Source organism: Lemur catta, chromosome 19, assembly GCF_020740605.2.
Source record: "Lemur catta isolate mLemCat1 chromosome 19, mLemCat1.pri, whole genome shotgun sequence".
Lineage (NCBI taxonomy): Eukaryota > Metazoa > Chordata > Mammalia > Primates > Lemuridae > Lemur > Lemur catta.
In genome coordinates this window covers 15,758,667-15,774,007 of record NC_059146.1, presented here as the reverse complement: position 1 = coordinate 15,774,007, position 15,341 = coordinate 15,758,667, and positions in this window count along the sequence as shown.

Sequence of the window (15,341 nt, the reverse complement as noted above, 5' to 3'; positions counted from 1 at the left end):
TCTATTAAGTCTTAAATGGGATGATGTTACTCCTATAACTAGGAGTTCTTTCTATAGGAGGAAACAACAACATCAGCAGCTTTTTGCCTCTAACTGCTTGTCCACGCTATGGTGGTCACCATACACCTTGGTCTATACCCTCAAAATTAACATCTGAATAGTAAATTAGGTGGTCATGCAAATCCAGCCTCACTTCTTCGCTTCTTCTATTCTTTCGCTAGACTTTAGCTACTCTGGCCATCTCTAAGTTTCAGGAGGAAGCTCAACTCTTTCATGTCCCCGCCCAAGATATTCCTCCTGCCTAAAGTACATTTCTCCCTCTCTTCATCTGGTTAACATTTAGGCACCTTTCAAGCTTGCTGAAACTCACTTCTTTACACCCCAGTATAGATCGACGAGCCTCTTTCATTACACTCTTTAATGCACCTACAACTATTTGTAAATCTATATTTACATATGTTTGTAGTTCTTTAATATTTTTCTTCTCCACAAGACTTTTTTTTTTACATTGATTAAGTTCACTGTCTTTTTTTGTGTCAAAGTATTACGGGGTACAAATCTTTTGGTCACATGGATCACTTTTATAATGCTGGAGTCGTGGTTATAAGTGTGTCTGTCACCCAGATGGTGTCTATTGTACCCATTAGGTAGGTTTTTATCCATCCCCTCCTCTCCAGTCCCCCCTTCTTGCTTTCCATTGAGTTTTACTTCCCTCTATGCACTTGTGTGTTCATCGGTTAGTTCCAGTTTAATAGTGAGAACACGTGGTGTTTGTTTTTCTATGCTTTAGATCCTTCACTTAAGATAACAGTTTCCAGCTCCATCCAGATTTTTGCAAAAGGGCTTAATTTATCCTTCTTCATGGCTGAGAAGTATTCCATGGTATACATACGCCACATTTTGTTAATACATTCATGAATTGATGGGCACTTGGGTTGATTCCACATCTTTGCTATTGTGAATTGGGCTGTAATAAACATCCAAGTACAGGTGTCTTTTTTATAAAACGACTTCTTTTTCTCTGGGTAAATAAAAATGCTCAGTGTCACTAAGCATCAGGGAAATGCAAATCCAAAGCACAATGAGATATCTCCTTACTCCAGTCAGAATGGCTTTTATTAAAATGTCCATAAACAATAGATGCTGGCATGGATGCAGAGAAAAAGGAACACTTATACACTGTTGGTGGAACTGCAAACTAGTACAACCTCTGTGGAAAAGAGTATGGAGATTCCTCAAAGAACTAAAAGTAGACCTGCCATTTGATCCAGCAATTCCACAAGACTTTGAGGCAGGAACAGAACTGATATTCAGCTGGTTCTCACTCCTATGGCTCATGCAGGTTGCTATGCATCTGTTTTGTTCAAGATGGACGCCCAGGGCCTACCGCAGCATCTGGAATACGGTAGGCGCTCAATACATTTGTTCAATAAAGGAGAGAATGACCAAGTCATGCAACGCCTTCATGGAATCAATTTTCCTGAATTCAATTACTCCAGCCTCTGTTGAACTCTCCTTCTGTGTAAACATGAACAGAATGGCCAAAACCAGCGGCATCAGCTTCAGCTGGAGCAGAAGAGAAAGGCAGACTCTCAGGCCCACACCTCCTGAATCACAACGCACTGTTTAATGAGATACAGGGGAGGTTCCAACTACACATTAAAGTTTATTCTAATTTAATGCACATATATCTAACAAGCCTGGAAATATAAGAAGCAAAATGACTACACATAGTCTTCTCACTTTTAAGCAACCTTCATGGCCTACCAAATGGGCTAATTATTATTTTCAATGGGACCGAAAAGTGTTGAGAATTTGCCAATTATTCTAAACTTCTTAAATACTATCCGTAGTCTTTCCTGCAGATCATACAGCAAAATAGATAATTCTGTTAGTCATAAAGTTTCTGATTTCCTAACTTGGCATATTGTTCTAATCTAAGCAAGAATGGTCATGATTGGGGTCTAATTTAAAATAAACATAAAGGTACATAAGGTGTTATAACTCTACAATGGTTTTAAAATAAGTACAATCATCCAACATAAAAAAATTGTGATTAAAGGTAAAATCATAGTGATACGTAATAAACTCATTAGCATCGGTGACTCACACCTCATTTATGCATGTCTTCAAAGTCCCAGTGGACTTTCACACAAAAAGAATTTTTGCCTTTCACTTACTTCCACAGTCAATTGATTTCCTGTTAATCAAGATTTTAAAACGTCAGCTGAGGTTTACTTTAAAATAGAGGAGTACAATTTAGGAGGACCCAGGTCAACGTCCAGAATGCCAGTGGGGATCAAATGAACTTTGATTCAAAGCAAATAATGTTACAAATTCTAAGCTGATCCGGTGTGGCATTTTCATTGACTTGGGAGCCTTCTTTATCAGCCTGAATGCCATAAAGGGGTCAGAGACAGCAAACTCAATGGTACGTGCCAAGGCATGTTTAGGTCCGGCATTTAGCATACCAGGTAGCTGCCAAATAAAAATCTTGCATGTCAGGCAAACCTTAATGTGCATAGTTATCACTGCCCTCATTAAAATTTTTGGCTCATAGTATTGAGAAAATTAATTAAGGCACTAATTTGTCTTATAAGGTCCTAAACCCGGAACCTACAAACAAAAGGCCATATGTGGATTACTAAATTGAGCATTTGATTGTAGCATCCACTGATGCAGTAGGATGATTTAGCTTAATTCCACTAAATTTTGTAGAGATCCATAAACAGACAAAACTATGCTTCAAATATTGAGAATTAAGGGCATCCCCAAGTATAGACTGAAGTGTCCAAAGCTACAGGAAAGAAATGGACACTTGTAGGGCTCTAACATTGCAGAGGCAGTACCGTGTAGAAGGTAAGGTGTAGACTTCAGAGTCAACAGAACTTGGCACGATTCATGGTTCCCATTAGTAGTTGTGAGGTTTATCTATAAATAAACCATATACTTTTCTCAGAAAGGTTTTAAAGGATTAAGTAAAATATCAGATAATATATGAGAGTTATTAACAATAAAAAGAGAACAATTTTTAAAAAGCATTAAGCTTTCTGGGAACTTCAAAAGCACTCACAGTGGTATAAAATAGCTATAATAACACCACTCCTACCAGAGGTTAGCTTTGGACAGTTCATTCATTCAGTCAACTTATGTTGATTGAGAATCCACACCACATTGTTCTAATTACTAGGGAATAAAAAGAAACAAAGATCCTGTGACATGGAACTTAGAGTTCAATAAACATAAGATTTGTTAAAGTAATAAGACCATAATAACTATATGAATTGTGATAAATATTATGAAAGAAACCCACAGAATACTATCAGTAAATATTTCAAGGAGAACTGGCTTAAATATCAAGGTCAGGAAAGGCATCTGAGGAAAAGTGGCATTTCAGCTAAGACATGAAAAAGAAGCAATTTGCCAAGGTAGGGGCCAGGGGAGCAGTCCAGGTATTATAGAGGTGGACATAGATGTAGCTTTGATATTGGCAAAGAGTTGACACTATTGGAGGAGCTGATCAGGCAAAGATCAAAGTGGCAGGAGTTCAGCTGAAGCTGGACCTTGCAATGCCTCTTGGTGTCTTTTATCCTGGATGGGATGGGCTGACATCAAAGGGTTTTAGACAGATGAATAACACAATCTCATCACCCAAGCTTCCTCCTATGGAGAGTGAATTAGAACGTGACAATAGGGGAAGCAGGGAGAACTAGTTTCTTAGAGGATGTCTTAAAATGCGGGAACATAAATTTACTTGTAGCACATTCTTTCTGTAGGCATCACTGCTGGAGCATGAAAAGGATGGGGCAAACTGAGGTTTCACAAGCTCACATTTCAGTTTCCTTTCACATCATTTTAAAACGTGTTTGTGGAGGGATTAACCACTGTGTTTGTTGGCTCACTCACTTCCAACAAATATTTATGGGGAATTCTCATGTAGCAGTTACTGTCCGAGGCACTGGGAATAAAGCAGTGAACAAAGCACGGAAAGACATTGCTGTCTTTGATCATACAGTCTAGTGGGACAAGAAATCAAACAAGCAAATACATATATAGAAGATACCTGCGAAGAAAAGTAAGTCCAGACGAGGGGCCTAGAGAGTAAGGGAAGGTGGTACAACTCGAGGCTGATTAGGAGAGTTCTCTCAAATAAGGTGATTTTTGAGCAGAACTGAAGAGTAAGCCATTTAAAACCTAGAGAATGATCATTTCAGGCAGAGGGACCATTATGTAAGAACAAAGGCACTGAGATAGTGTTATACTCAATATTTTCAAGAAACAACCTTCAATTTGGTCAAAATCATCATTATTGCCACCATCTCCATCTGCATCCTCAGCATCACCACTATCATCATCATCACCATAATCATCTTCGTCATTATCACTACCACCACCACCATCATCATCAGTCATCATGTAACTTTGGGAAGGTTTCATAGAGGCTCCATCCCACATGCTACTGATACAACTCCACCAGGAACGGTCATACCTTAGGCAGAAAAAGTCCAAGTCTTCAAATACCTGTAGTTTTTATAACACTCTGGTATTAGAAGTTAGGGGAGAAAGTCATTTTAAGGTACAGATTTTTAGTCTTTTGCATGAGTAAGAATCAACTGAGGCACTTAATTATAATGCCCATCCTTGTGTCAAAATTAGAGCTAGAGTGGGGCCCAGGAATTCACAGGGGCAACCAACACCCCAGGTGATTTATTGATACAAGTGGCCCTAAGGATTATACTTCCAAAAATGCCATTTTAATATCTTTAGTGATTGAGGTTGTACAACTCTTACAATCTGTAATCACCTCCACCATTGCATATCTGTGCTTCAACTCAATAACAGGGGCCTAAATATTCTCCGATGGCAAAAGTCGCAGACAAGGCTAGAAGAACAAATCTTAATGAGAAACTATCTAATACCTGGAAATTGGTGAATAAGTGAAACCAATGAGCTCAAATTCTTTGCCACTTGGAGTCCAAGACTGATTAATAATTTTTCTTCAATGTAACTTTTCTAATTGGTTTCAATGACAAATCTTTTTCTACTTGTATAATTTAAGGGGGAATTCTTCAAACAGATGTAATTTATAGGAAGTCTGATATCTGGCATTCCTAGGGAACAATGTTGTGGTTAGTTAAGCCATGCAAAACATGAATTCCTTAAGTAGTTTATTTTCATGTTGCATTAGAGGATACAAATATGCTTAGCCTTTAAATAATTCTTCACAATGCTTCAATATACCAGTTGTAATAGTGAATAATAACTGTCCTTGTACTGGAAATTTTCAGAAGTGCCAATTAATAGGGAATTCTGTTCAATAAAATTCTGGGTAATATAAAGCTGATGTAACTTAATTTCTTCCTTCAAATATTAATATTTGCAACATATAAATGCTGTGCTTTCTATAACATTTTCTTTGCCTTTATATCAAGTATCAGTTGCTATTTTCATCTTACTTAATTACTTGGCAGCAAACAAATTCTCCTGTACACCATCTTCATGCCAAGATGATTATATCCTTTTAGTCAGTTTCCAGCCTTTAAAAGTAGTTATTGGATCATCATCCTGTTCTTCCTTAGAAAAGGAAAGTGACGCTATGGGTCAGCTGTTTCAATATGCAGTTTTGTTTTCTTCCCTAGTAATTAGTTCTTTTTATTACTTCATTTCAAAAAGGTAATAAAGGACTGGATGATATGTATTGGTTTTGAAAAACACAAACCCAGGATTATCATTTGTAGAAACATAGCAAGAAATATTAACAAACAAAACACTAATTTTAGGTTAGACTCTGAGATTCTGACCTTAGTAATTTGGTTAGATAACTTGCCACACCAAAATTTTTTCAAACTGCTTTTTAAAATAATTATGATTATTATTATAAATAACTGTAGATGGAAGTTGAGCTTAAAAGTAGCACTAATGTTGCATCCATGTATTAATAAATCACCTTTATATTTGGACTCAAAACTTAAAATAACTCTCCCTCCCACTTCCAACCCGGGTCCCAGCATAATGTTAATTATTTAATTGGGTGTTTGCACTGGATATTATCTTGGCTCTACGTTAAGCACAAAGAGTTTTTTGTACAGAATTGCTGCCATTGCCCCATTAGGCTGGCCAGTAAAACTAAAAGACATTTAAATCACAAAACCCAATAAAATTGAATTCTAAAATCCAGAGTACAATTTTAATAGCTATAAGCAAATTTATTTTTGGCCAAACCTTACCTGGTCTACCCTACAGACCAGGTGCCAGTGAATCAGGATTCGACTCTGAGGATAGTAAAGGGATTTATGATTTGTTTTTTATTTCTCCCCCACCTTCCCAAGGGCAGTCTTGAAATCAGAAGGACCAATGAGGCTGCTTCTCAAATCATGTTATAGTCCTCATCAGCCTCTCTGATGATGCCCTGTTTTTCTTGCAAAGGGTGCACAGAATTCATTTGGCCTTTGCTTAAAAGGATGATAAATACATCCTTTTGTGTGTATTTGGTCTGACACTGGAACAGGTTGGGGGAGGGCAAAAGCCTGAATGAACAGCAGCCTTTTGAGGCTTTCCTTAACGACCTCTGCAATTTCTCATAATTAAGGGAAAGCTGTCCTTATTCTTCTTAGAGTTGCCAAGGGGAGATCATTACACGTGCACACATATAATTTTATTTTAATTGGGTTTTAAACTATCTCCTTGGCAGACATATTCATTTTAAATATGGCAGGTGTACATCACCCAGTACATAGTAGAAGACTCAGTTGCAGTCCTTCCAGTGGGGAAATTAAACACAGATTACACGGCAACCTGAGGCGTTTGCCTCATCTGCTAAGATTTCAGGTTTCTGTTCTAAGCATTGCTAATACATTCCTTTGGCTGTGGCTTTTAAGTCCCTTGTGTGAGGAAGCTTAAAGTAATAGGAAGTTGTTCATTTCATAGAAGGATTGCAACAATCCGAGACAGGCTGATTCTTGATTATCTGTTAGCCAAGGAAAAGGGATATGTCTCCCGTGTTTTGGGCTCATGCCGGTCCCGGAGCTCTGCTGTGGCATGTCAGTACTGATGTGAGACATGGAGTCGTCCTGCAAGTTGAGATCTCAGTATCTCATTCATTTCCTGGTGTGCGAACTCCCTAAAAACAGGGGCCATGGACATAAGTTCACTGTTTGCGGAGAGCCTGGGGCGGAGGCAGCACAGAGGAAGTGCTCAGTAGTATTCACTGAAGCAAATCAAATTATTCAATCATTTATTCAAGAGAAATTGACTGAACATTTATCAGCTTAAAACATCTATTGAACACTTGTGTGGAATACAAAAATAAATATGATGCAGAAACTAATCTTAAGGAATCTATAGTTTATTAGAGGAGTTAGGTGTGAGTTACAATCACTGGCAGATACAAAGTAGAAGACAATAGGCAACTCTAGGGAGGTATCAGTTTTGCATTTTTTAAATTATTTTCAAAATATTTCCATACTGATTATTCAATATGATCGGATGCTTTGGAAAACACTCTGAAATTTATTAATACTAAATACTATATAAATATGAAAGATTATTATAGTTATAAATAGCTCTGTTGTTTCTCAAGACACCCAATATTGGAGGCATTGCTTTAGGGGGCTCCTTCTTCCTAGATGTCTACTACACATCTCTAAACAAAAGATGCAGGAAATCTATAAGGTCATCATCTTGTCCTAGCTGCACATAAGAATCACCTGTGAAGCTTTCAAAACTCCTCATGTTCAGGCTTAACTCCAGACCATTGAGTTTGAATCTCTGGAGGTGGAACCCAAGTATAACCACTTTCTAAGGTTCCTAAGTGATTCCATTGGTTCCCAGCCTTGCCTGCATTTAGACATCATGGTGGAACTTGACAAAAATAAAACCACTTCCCAATCATGTGTGAGCACAGAGAGCAGGATGCAACACAATCACAAAAATAACCAAATGTCCTCTTCTCCCAGCTAACATGAGTGGCTATGGTTTCTTTACCAACGACAACCGAGCCCCTCACCCTTCTGCTTGACTCTTAAATAAAAACCTTTAAGGTACACAATTACTAAATTGCCCATGATTTCTGGCAGCATCCAATCCAGAAGAAAGCCTGACTTCCTTAAACTCTCCCAAAATCATCCAGCAAAGACCTAAAGTCTATAACAAGCTCCCTCCAACTCCCTCGAACTCAAAGTGCCCTGTGATGTGCATTTTCTTTTCTGCAAAAGCAGCAGAACTAACAAACATGGCTTTGTTTGACTACACGTTCCTGGTGGGCTTTCACTGGTGGGCGTTGGCAGAACAAGTAAGTGCTTATTTAACAAAACTGTGATTAAGTCAATTTAACCTTGGAAAGTTAGGACTCCTACCCACTATTGAGCTGCTAATATTCTTATTAGTAGCTTATGCTGGTCAATTTTACAGTACGCAATAGAGTAAGTCCTCAATGTGGTCAATGGGTTCTCGGAAATTGGGACTTTAAGCAAAACAGTAACGAAACCAATTTTATCATTGGCTAATTGACAGAAGTAAGAGTTATAACGTATAAATAAAATCTGCTAAATACAAGTAGAGATATCCATATAACTATTTTCTATTGTAGAGGCATTACTACTTAGGCACTTTTAACTTGCAAACTTTATAGATACAAAAGAGACGTACAATGCAAAAGAATGCCAACTCTGCCTGCCACCAACAGGTGTCATTAGAGATTGTGAGTGGCCACTTCTGTCTTCAGGCAGAGTGTTTTATTGGCTGTTTTACTTAGTTTTGAGGTGTTTTGGGAACGTGGATCATTGTACAGTAAGAGTGATTCATTCAATAGGCAGAGAGTGCTGTTTGTATGCTATCCATAGTAGTTAAAGACAGAAAAAGTGATATACAAAAATGGAAGAACTTCAGACTATTGCTGGAGAATAAGCACCAATGTTGAATGCCTATTAGTTAATATTAATTCAAGAATAGAAGTTCACATTAGGGAACCTAAAGATTAAAAAAAAGGTTAAAATTATGGCTGATGAAACTTTTCCAGCAAGTCACAGATGACTCATAGGTCCTCGGACTGAGCAACGTCAAAGGGAGTGGCAACGCAAAACATGACTGATGCTGTCCCAGGGCCTCCACATTATGCTGACAGAGAAGATGAAGGAGGGATAACACTGGTTTGTTTTAGAAAAAAGATGCTTTATAGAATATATTAGCAAGGAAGAGACAAATACGCCAAATTGTTAATGATTTGAAGAATCAGCTCACATTCCAATTGAGTAAAAATACTTGGGCTAGGGTATGGAGGCTCATGCCTGTAATCTTAGCACTATGGGAGGCTGAGGCAGGAGAATTGCTTGAGCTCAGGTATTCGAGACAAACCTGAGCAAGAGTGAGACCCCATCTCTACCAAAAATAGAAAAAATTAGCTGGGCCTGGTGGCATGCTCCTGTAGTTCCAGCTACTCAGAAGGCTGAGGCAGGAGGATCTCTTGAGCTCAGGAGTTCAAGATCAGCCTGAGCAACAGCAAGATACTGTCTCTACTAAAAATAGAAAAATTAGCTGGGCATCCTGGTGCAGGCCTGTAGTCCCAGCTACTCAGGAGGCTGAGGCAGGAGGATCGCTTGAGCCCAGGAGTGTGAGGTTGCAGTGAGCTACGATGACACCACTGCACTCTAGCCTGGGTGACAGAGCCAGATCCTGTCCGGGGGTGGAGGTGGGGAACTTGTAGGCTGGGTTTGACTTGAAAAGAAAGGACTTTGGAACATTCTTTCAGAATCTAAACCATTAATAAATAAAGCAGCTTCCAGATCATTCTTCCTTAGTTATTGATGTAAATATTTTTACCATTTTTAAAGCTGGCAACATTTGGAGGCATTCACAGTGTGTAAAGGCAGGGTTGTAAATATAGAAGAGTTTTTGTTTGTAACTATAATAATCATTGCCGTAGCCTCCAATTTTTCACAAAAATTCAAAAATGCAATACCATCCCAAACTGCATCTTACCTTTAAATTATTTTTTGTGCTGACTGCTGTAATAATATTTGGCTAAGGAGAACACAAATATATTTATTATAGTAGCCAAAATTAGAAAATAAATTAAATGTCCAGAAATAGAGAATAAGAAACTAAAATTATATGAAACAGTCTTATTTTAAACAAAAAAGAAAATGTGAACTTGTATATACGAAATCTGTATTTAGAAAATACCAGAAACACTGATAACCATTGTCTTTAGGGATTGAAACCATAGCGGAATTTGTTCCTTCTATTTATATCTTCCAAAATTTTTATTTACTTTTAAAATAAAAACAAACTTTTCAAAGTGATTTTGCAGGCAAGCGTGAAGAGGTTGTAATGTGTTGTTCTTTCACTCATTGGGAAAGGTGAAGAGGAAAACTAGGACTTGCTATTTAGCTGTAATAAATGTCGATCTAATATTTTTTAATTTTGATTGTTAAATATCAACTTCAGAGCTCATTCCAAAAATAGTGTTGAAAAGTTCTCATGAGTTCACAGAGAAACATTTACCGAAAACTCAGATTTCTCTGCTAGCCACTGAAGATTTTGCATTGCTCTTCTTAGAGTAGCAAAGGTAACTGGGAATCTCTGTGGCACAGGAATCGAAACTTTTAAAAATGTTTGTTCAATTTGAGACGGGAGGGAAGAAATACTTTATTCGTTTTCACTCTAATCTTCATGTGAGTTCCTGTTTTGTCAATTTTTAATTGTAAGATAATATATGCTTATTGTAGAAATTTGTAAAATACATAAATGTATTTTTGCAAAATTCATACTCCTACAATCCAGAGATAATCATTATTAACCTTTTTTTTTTTAATTTCAGCATATTCCGGGGGTAGAAATGTTTAGGTTACATATATTGCCTTTGCCGGGCCGGAGTCAGAGCTACAAGTGTGTCCATCCCCCAGACAGTGCACACTGCACCCATTAGGTGTGAATATACCCATCCTCACCTCCCCCTCTCATTAATCTTATTTTTATTTATTTCCCTTCTGTCTGTCTCTGCCTGTATCTCTCTCTCTCTGTCTCTCTTTCTCTCTCTACTTTTCTCAAAAACAGGATCACACTGAATAGTTCGAGCAGCAGCATGGAGGTACCTCAATCAGATCCGCCTTCGAGAAAGAATGTGCCACTCAGCTGTGAGGAGTTAGCCAACAGTCTTCAGCTGCAGCCTCTTTGAGATCCGTGCAGCGGTTGAGCAGCCGCGCTTGCCTTACCCAGCCCTCCTGCAGGTGTCAGACAAACACTGTCTTCTGAAGTCCCTCCCCACCTAGTTATTTCCCATTTATTTCCTCTCATAAACATTATTCTCATGTTATGGACTCATTATTTAGATCTATAAAATGTTGCCAACCTTTTGCATTACAGCTAATATTATGATGGGCGTAAGTGTTCAGATGCTTTACATGAATTTCAGAATATTTCTTCAGAACGGATTCCTCAAAGCATAATTACCAGCTTAAGGTTCTTGCCTACACTTTGGGAAACGGATTTCCAAAAAGATAGTACCAACTTAATGTTCTAACTAGCAATTTATTCCCAATTCACTGCAAAACGTTTATAATGCTGCTTTTAGGTGTAGGGATAAAAGGGTAACATTTAAACTTATTTTTACTTGGCACTACTTTGAAAATTTGCTAAAAAAGTATATTATTTTGTAATTAAAACAAATAATTATAAAAACATAATTTTCTAGATTCTAGAGTATGTATTGAAAAGCAGAGGCACAAGTAGCTATCAATTTTAACGAGACTCTGAGCTTCTTGGTACACATGTATGCACACATACAAACCCACGTGTACACACACACGTACCCCTTTATTGGATACTATGACTACTTTCCAATGGTACAAGATCCTGATGCTGAAGTTAATGAATGACCTTAAAGCTTGAGCCCTAAACTCTTTCTATGGTGGAATGTACATCAAGGAAATCCTTTTCCCATTGTTGTAAACTGATGTATAGCTAAGTTATAAAAGGGCATGGCCTGTGATATTTGTTTCCTGCAAAGGTTATGTCAAGCCTGAAACCAAGTGCTGCACATACTGAAGAAAAAATACAATAGAGTTGATTAGTGTCTGTAGGAAAGGCACACTCCCTTTTATTTGTGCTAAATTTGCATTTTCTCAATGTCAAGGACTTTCAAAGTAAGTCAGTTATTTCTCCTGTTATTTAATTTCCAAAGCTAGCTTCTTACGTGTATTTTAGGACCTAAATTTTACATAGCGTGGGCATAGATTCAGAAACTATTTCGGTTACAGTCTTGGTTTTGAGCTTTTTTTTACAACCTGAATTGGTCCTAATAAGAAATGGTGAATTATCAATTTCATTAGTTATAAATGTTGAACTCTTTTACTAAGTACCACAAAATGACAAAGGGCCAGGAAACAAACACAGGTGAGGCATATAAACTAGTGGCGATTGGGCCCCAACCCAAGGAATACTACAGGAGGTGATAGACTGTTGGACATTCTTTGAAAATACAAAGTAAAAAGGCAGAAACAATGCTGTAATACAACACTTTATTGCTAGGTTTTCCAGTCTCATATCAAGGAGAGAAAATTGTTACCTCTGAAAAGTCCGCTAAGATTTACATCCATTAACCTGAAACCCCCTAATCATGATTTCTACCTTATATGACACTGGCAACAAGTCCAGAAGCCGCCATGTGCATTGGAGGGAAGATGAGTTTTCAGTGTAGTTCCTGTGTGTGTTCTCCAGTTCAGCTTTCTGTTCCATAGCCCAACCCATGTATAAAGAGGCACTACCCACTGATAAGGGACTTATTTATATTCCCACAGCCAGATTTTCTCACTGTAATCAAGACTGCATCTAATGTAAGCACATGACTCACACGCATTGGTCCTTTTCCTGAAACTTGGGGTAAGAGCCAACTCTCAGCTCTCTGTGGTCTGAGTGCCAGAGGTGACAGGCAAGAAGTGAAATCCACTGGGTATTCCCAACTCCCATTCAACTAATAATCTTAACCTCCTCCCCGATGTCAACTTTACTTTACTATAGAATTTAATGAACACAAAAAAGGTGAAAGAGAAAAGCACGAGGTCTGATAAATCTAAAAACTATGTAATCAACAATTAAACAGTTGAAAGTTTGTCATTTTCATTCCTTTTCACAGCCAACATTCTGAATAAGTGTTTTCTACCAACAGCCACCACCAACTTTAGTGCAGTCAAGCCTCCATCTTCATCTACTAAAAATACTCTTTGAAGCGTTATAACATTCACAAGTCAAAACCAATGGACTTTTCGCTCCTCAGTTTTTTTCACCCTAGGTTTCTCTTGTACTAGACAATGTGGACTTTTGCTATGAATACTGGATTTTTTTTTTCCTTCTCCTAAGTTTCATGACATGTTTTAGTTGTCCTCCTGGTTACAACCATCAGCAAGTCCTGTTGATTTAAATGGTATTGTAGATATAGCCCAGATTCAACCTTTTCTCATTACTTCCACTACTACCACCTTTGTCCTAGCCATGTTGTAGTTTAAGTGGGTTATTAAGGCCAGGCACGGTGGCTCACGCCTGTAATCCTAGCACTCTGGGAGACCGAGGCGGGAGGATCGCTCGAGGTCAGGAGTTCAAGACCAGCCTGAGCAAGAGCGAGACCTCGTCTCTATTAAAAAATAGAAAGTAGCTGGACAACTAAAAATATATAGAAATAATTAGCCGGGCATGGTGGCACATGCCTTTAGTTCCAGCTACTCGGGAGGCTGAGGCAGAAGGATTGCTTGAACCCAGGAGTTTGAGGTTGCTGTGAGCTAGGCTGATGCCATGACACTCTAGCCCGGGCAACAAAGTGAGACTCTGTCTCAAAAAAAAAAAAAAAAAAGTGGGTTATTAAAATGCCCCCCTTAGCTTCTAGGTTTCAGTCTTGTCCCTCTTCAATGTATTTTATGCAAAGCAAATAGACTGGTCTTTTTGAATTACTTCACCACCTTATCCCCAGGCCTCTGATAGCTTCTTCTTGCATTTTTAATAAAAGGCAAACACCTTAGCAATGCCTATAGTCCCTAAAGTTTCTACCCTCGGCTACTACTCTGACTTCTTTTGCCACTGTCCTTGAGCGTGCTCTGGGCCACACTGATCCTACTGTCTTTAGAGCCCTTGCACTTACTGTTCCAGGTCAAGAATGCTCTGGCTCCACATATCTGGATGGCCACGCTTGTCTCATCTCTTTATGTCTCTACTCACGCATTGCCTCTGTAGAGACGCCTCCCTGACCACCCCAGCTAAAGCAGCCTTGAGATCACAGCGTGTTACATATCACCACCTTATTTTGTCACTAATCATGAAACCTTGGGCATGTCACTCTGTGCCTCAATTTCCTCATCTGAAAAATGCATCTTATATATACATACAGTCACATATTTCACTGAGTTGTTATATGGACTTAATCACTTTTATTTGAAAACTTTAACAACAGATAGAAAACGCTGTATATGTGTTTGCTGCTGGTATTTTTATTAATATTTATTTTCTTTGTTCTCTCACTAGAATATAAATTCTGGGCTTTATCTCTCTTGTTCATCACTTATTCTCAAGATGTAGAACAGTAAGACACATAATAAGCCCTCCGTAAGTACTGCATATGAATGACTGAATAAAGAAATGACATATCTAACCACGTCTTTTGTCTCCAAAGGCTCTTTTTATTTTACTGGTTCTTCAGATGAAATTTCTTTCACCAGTGTTCTCAGACTAAATCACTGGTTTCCTGAAGTGTTTCTCAGACTTCAGCTGTAGTCTCTGTGATGGGGCTTCTGCCATCACAGCTCTGGTCCGGACCATATACCCAACCTCCCCAGTGGGGAGGCACTTCACAGGGCTGAGAATCGGCCCTGGGACTCAGGGGACCTGGGATAGTGTACAAGTTCTATGGCTTTACTTGTTTTGTGACTCAGAGCAAAGCACAACCTTTCTGGAGACTATATTCTCTTGTAGGTAATAATTATGAATCTCTACCTTCCGTCTCAGAGTGTGCATCAAAACAAAGAGTTAATAGATGTGAAAGTGTTTTGTACATTGTAAAATAGTATATAATTTTGAGGTACTGCTAAATACCTCAAATATGCTATTTCCACATATGTGCAGGGTTGTTGTCTCACATTCTTTGACTGGGCTGATGTGTAGAAGAGTTTTTCCTACATTTGCTTCTAGAATTTTTATGGTTTCATGCCTTACATTTAAGTCTTTTATCCATCTTGAATTAATTGTTTTAAATGGTGAGAGATAGAGGTTCTGTTTCATTTTTCTACATGTAGTTATCCAATTTTTCCAACACCATTTACAGAATGGGGCTTCCTTTCCCCACTGTATGTTGTTGTCTGCCT